Source organism: Trifolium pratense, linkage group LG5, assembly GCF_020283565.1.
Source record: "Trifolium pratense cultivar HEN17-A07 linkage group LG5, ARS_RC_1.1, whole genome shotgun sequence".
In the NCBI taxonomy this organism is placed as follows: domain Eukaryota; kingdom Viridiplantae; phylum Streptophyta; class Magnoliopsida; order Fabales; family Fabaceae; genus Trifolium; species Trifolium pratense.
In genome coordinates this window covers 10,603,278-10,609,305 of record NC_060063.1, presented here as the reverse complement: position 1 = coordinate 10,609,305, position 6,028 = coordinate 10,603,278, and the positions used below count along the sequence as shown (strand labels likewise).

At 41.3% G+C, this 6,028-nt stretch overlaps 1 pseudogene; it reads right to left on the bottom strand.

Annotated features, from left to right (window-relative positions):
- Positions 1–629: 629 nt before the first annotated feature.
- On the bottom strand, positions 630–6,028 carry LOC123886030 (annotated as a pseudogene).

The window sequence follows — 6,028 nt, the reverse complement described above, 5'->3', positions numbered from 1 at the left end:
TATTTATTGTTTTTAAGCTTTAGGTACTACTCCACCTTTTCACCTGACGGGATCTTACTTGTAATAAGTCCAATCTGTTACTCAGAGTAGAGCATCCTACACAGCACTTGTTCCTCCAGTTTCGGGCACATGAACATGTTCCTCCAGTTTCGGGCACATGAACTTATTATATTCATTATTTTTAGCTCTTAAGCAGTTTCCCTTTTTCTCAATTAATAGCAATGATCGGTCTATCTGTTACTCTAGCCTTACCCCCACACTTAGTTCTAATCATACCCTCCATTATATTCAAATTAGAGAACTTAGTCTAAAGAATAAATATTTCAGAGGTTTATCTAGACATTACTAAGTTTGACAGTGTTCAAGCAGTTGTGCATTAAGTTGCAAAGACTATCATGTCAAGTATCAAAACAAAAATCTCCAAAAATTTCACTGACCCTACAGCTATCTGCCCTAGCATTAGAACATGTGACTACTCATGACAATTCATTTTATTATATTATTTTTTTTTTATTTTTTAACACAAAAATATAAATGTAAAATGTCCCTCCCCCACACTTAAACCAGACAGTGTCCGCAATGTAATCATAACATAAAGTGAGAGTAAAGGAAGGAACACACCCGAGGGGCTACGGTGTAGCGGCTGTGGTGTAGGAAGGCTCGTCCAAGGAGAGCTCTTCAATAGGTGCTCCATCAGGCATTGAATTGTCATGAAACAGCTTCAGCCGCTGTCCATTTACCTTGAAATTTTTTCCAGTACCTGCACTTTTTATTTCTATAGCACAAGAAGGAAAAACATTAGTCACAACAAAAGGGCCAATCCACTTGGATCGAAGTTTCCCAGCCATAATTTTTAGGCGGGAGTTAAACAATAAAACCTGTTGGCCAACAGAGAATTCCTTCCTAGAAATCATCTTATCATGGAAGTGCTTAGTTTTCTCCTTATAGATTCTAGAGCTTTCATAGGCCTCAAGACTTAGCTCTTCAAGCTGCTGTAATTGAAGTTTTCTTTCCATACCTGCTTTTTGCATTTCCATATTACAGCTTTTCACCGCCCAATAAGCACGGTGTTCAATTTCTACAGGAAGATGACATGCCTTACCAAACACAAGTCGATAGGGGGACATCCTAATTGGAGTCTTGAAAGCTGTTCTCTGAGCCCAAAGTGCGTCTTCTAGACGGCGGCTCCAGTCCTTCCTATTTGGCTGCACCATTTTCTCTAGAATTTGCTTAATCTCCCTGTTCGAGATTTCAGCTTGCCCATTAGTTTGGGGATGATATGCAGTAGAGACTCTATGCACAACTCCATACTTTCGGAGCAAAGCTTCCATGGTGCGGTTACAGAAATGCGTGCCTTGGTCACTTATGATAGCTCAGGGTATTCCAAACCTGCAAAAAATATTGGACCTGACAAAATCTGCAACAACTCGAGAATCATTAGTCCTAGTGGGGATGGCCTCCACCCACTTTGAAACATAATCAACAGCAAGTAAAATGTAGAGAAAACCAAATGATACAGGAAAAGGGCCCATAAAGTCAATGCCCCATACATCAAATACCTCACAGAAAAGCATAGGTTGCTGAGGCATTTCACTCTTACGAGTGATAGCTGCACCTGCTATTTGGCACTCCTTACAAGTGCGGTAAGTCTCATAAGCATCCTTGAAAATTGTGGGCCAATAGAAACCTGCGTCTAGGACTTTTCTAGCAGTCCTTTGAGGGCCAAAGTGTCCCCCTACCGGAGAAGCATGAGAAAGATGCAAAATAGATTCAATCTCACAGTCGGGAACACACCTCCTAATCACCTGATCACTACCAAATTTCCAAAGATATGGATCATCCCAAACATAATATTTTGCATCACTCTTGAGTTTGTGAATTTGTGTCCTAGATGCACCTGCAGGAAAAACACCAACAACAAGATAATTAACAATATCAGCAAACCAAGGAGTTACACCATGTAACAGTAAAAGTTGTTCGTCAGGAAAGTTATCATGAATGGGGAAAGGATCTGCATCACGCTCTATTCTGCTTAAGTGATCAGCCACCAAATTCTCGGCTCCACTTTTATCCTTAATCTCGACATTAAACTCTTGGAGCAACAACATCCATCGAATCAATCTCGGCTTTGCTTCTGGCTTCTTCAACAAGTATTTTAAAGCTGCATGGTCAGTAAAAACAACAACTTTGGAACCTAACAAATATGACCTGAATTTATCAAGAGCAAAAACAATAGCTAGAAGTTCCTTTTCAGTGGTGGTGTAATTAGACTGTGCAGAATCTAAAGTTCTAGAAGCGTAATAAATGACATGGGCAGCCTTGTCAACTCTTTGTGCAAGGATCGCTCCAACAGCAAAGTTAGAAGCATCACACATGATCTCAAAAGGGAGGGTCCAGTCCGGGGGCTGGATGATGGGGGTGGAGGTTAGTGCTTTCTTCAATAAGTCAAACGCCTTTTTGCATTCCTCATCAAAGTCAAATGTGACATCATTCTTCAACAAATTTGACAGCGGAAGAGCTATCTTGCTGAAATCCTTTATGAAGCGCCTGTAAAAACCTGCATGGCCAAGAAAAGAATGAATCTCGCGAATGCAAGATGGGTAAGGTAATGTAGAAATTACATCAATTTTAGCCGGATCAACTGAAATTCCTTTTTCTGAAATTATGTGACCCAGAACAATTCCCTGCTCAACCATAAAATGGCATTTCTCATAATTTAAAACAAGGTCAGTTTCAATGCATCTTTCTAAAACCATATTTAAACTATTCAAACAGGTGTCAAACGAAGAACCATAAACAGTGAAATCATCCATAAACACTTCCATGCAATTTTCAATAAAGTTGGAAAAAATACTCATCATGCAACGCTGGAACGTGCCAGGAGCATTGCACAAACCAAAAGGCATCCTCCTGTAAGCAAATGTGCCGAAGGGGCACGTGAAAGTGGTCTTTTCTTGATCCTCAGGTGCAATATGAATCTGAAAGTAACCTGAAAAACCATCAAGAAAGCAATAATGTGATTTACCTGCCAACCGTTCAAGCATCTGATCAATGAATGGCAGGGGAAAGTGATCCTTTCTAGTTGCCTGGTTCAACCTCCTGTAATCAATACAAACTCTTCAGCTGTTCTGGACTCTAGTAGGAACAAGTTCATTCTTTTCATTTCTTACCACTGTGAGTCCAGATTTCTTAGGTACAACCTGCACTGGGCTTACCCATTTACTGTCAGAGATAGGATATATGATACCTGCTTGCAAAAGTTTGGTTACCTCCTTCTTCACAACATCAAGGATTAAATGATTAAGCCTTCTTTGGGGCTGCCTTACAGTTTTCGCTCCATCCTCAAGCAAAATCCTGTGCATACACATGGAGGGGCTAATACCTGGAATGTCAGCCAACGTCCACCCAATAGCCTTCTTATTCCTCTTCAAAACCTGCAAAAGCCTATTTTCTTATTCCTCGCAATCAAGGTTAGAAGAAATTATAACTGGAGTTTTTCATCGCTCTCTAAATAAGCATATTTCAGATTTCCAGGGAGCTGCTTCAACTCAAGGTTAGGTGGTTGTTCGATGGACGGAGTGCTTGGGGCAGCTGGGATGTTAAGAGCTTCAACTGCGTAAACAGCTTCATTGGCAGCCTCATCAACAACTTCACCTGTGGGAAAAATATCATCCTGCCAATCATCACATGAGTAAACATCAGCTGAACACAAATCAGAATGAAATTCATCAACAATTTCAGAAAGCAATACTAATTGAAAAACAGAGTGCTCTTGCAAAGGATATTTCATAGCATCGAAAATATTAAACTTCGCAACAATGTCACCAAATTCCATGGACATGGTTCCATCATCAACGTCGATTTTTGTCTTCGCCGTTTTCATGAATGGTCTGTCCAAGATGATCGGTGATCTGGTTGACTCTGTTTCTCCATCCATGTCAAGGATGTAAAAATCTGCAGGGAAAATCAAGTCATTAACTTGGACAAGCACATCTTCCACCACTCCAACAGGGCGAGCATTGCTCCTGTTTGCCAGCTGAATAGTAAGACCTGTATGGCAAAGGACCAAGATCAAGATTGTTAAAAATAGAAGTAGGCATAACATTAATAGAAGCTCCTAAATCTAACATGCAATTTTCGAATTTCCTATCCCCAATGGTACATGGAATAGAAAATGTTCCTGGATCCTTGCATTTTTGTGGCATGGCCTGATTAAGGGTTGAAACATTAGCTCTTTCAGGCGCAGGTTCGAGGGCAGCATTAGACTCAATAAGGGCTGAAACATTTCGGCCCAAATTAACTCTCTCATTTCCCTTCACTTTCCTCTTGTTTGTGCACAAATCCTTCAAGAATTTTGCATATTTCGGAATCTGCTTGATTACATCAAGGAGAGGAATGTTGACTGCTACTTTGCTGAATACATCAAGAATCTCTTTGTCTTCCTCAACCTTGTTCTTTTTATTTTTCTGCACCCTTTGAGGAAAAGGGATTGATGGCACATATACTTTTTCATTCTCAGCGGTCACAGAAGGTTCAGCAGGTTCAGGAGCAGATGATGTTGCAATGGCTTTCTTCTTCTTCTCTGGAGCTGGAGCTGGTTCTGTCACTCTTCCGGACCGCAAAGTAATTGCACTCACATTCCCATTTGGGTTCGGAACTGATTGTGCAGGAAGGTTACCGGAGCCTTGAGCTTGTAGTTGGCCTATTGCATTGGCCATTTGTCCCATCTGCGTTGTCAGGTTCTGAATGCTAGCACCTGTTCGTTGTTGATGTTGTTTGCTATTTGCAACCAGTTGCTTGACAAGGTCTTCTAGTGAAGAAGTGGCTGGTGGGGCAGCAGGGGCTGCAGCCTGTGACTGATTCCCATATCGGAGGTTTTGATGATTCCTCCAACTAGGGTGATATTTGTTGGTGAAGAGGTCAGGATTGTTGTACCTGTTTTGATTGTAAAGGGCTGCTGCTGCTGCTGCATATGCTTGAGGAAGCTCAGTTATTGTTTCATCTTGTAGAATGGGCATGTATCAGTCGGGTGCTCAGAAGAAGTACAAATACCACACACTTTTGCTGGTTGAGCTTTGCTAACTGCCAACTTTTTCACCAAGGAAGTAAGTTCATCAATTCTAGCATCAAACTTGGTTTCGAGCGCCTTGATGGAAGAAGAGGGAGACTGAATCTCATTCACACTTGCAGAATTATTTCTAGTTGTAAACTGTTGCGAGTTGAGTGACATGTTCTCGATCAAGGCCTTTGCAGCAGCTGGAGTTTTATCAACAAGTGCTCCACCACTTGCAGCATCCAAAATGTTTCGATCCATTGGTAGCAACCCCTCATAGAAATATTGGATGAGTAATTGCTCGGTGATCTGGTGTTGAGGACAACTGGAAACTAGATGCTTGAATCTTTCCCAGTACTCTGCCAATGATTCGTTTCCCTGCCTAATGCCGCATATTTCTTTTCTGATTGATGCAGCTCTAGAAGCGGGAAAGTATCTCTCTAGAAAGACCTTCTTCAGATCGTTCCAAGTTGAAACAGAATTTGGCTCAAGGTAGTAGAGCCAGTCTTTAGCAGCACCTTGTAACGAGAACGGGAAGGCTCTCAACTTGATATGGTCTTCCGTGATACCTTCGGGCCTCAATGGTGTGGAGCACACAACCTGAAATTCCTTCAAATGCTTGTGCGGGTCCTCACCTGCAAGACCATTAAACCTTGGCAACAAGTGTATTAAACCAGATTTCAGTTCAAAAGGTACATCAACTTCAGAATATTCAATACACAAACCATTGTAATTAACATCAGGAGCAGCAAGCTGCCTCAATGTTTGTTCTGTTGTCATGTTTTGATGTTCAAGTTCAGAATCAGAATTAAATAAGTTATGGAAATAGTCAGACTCAGAATGAGAGATAGTGTTAGAATCATTGTTACCGGGTTGCACACTATTAGCTCGGTTGAGCCTTTTGCGTGCGTGGTGTGTTCTTTCTATCTCAGTGTCAGGAAGCACTAATTGGAACTGTCCAGCAGACCTAGTCAT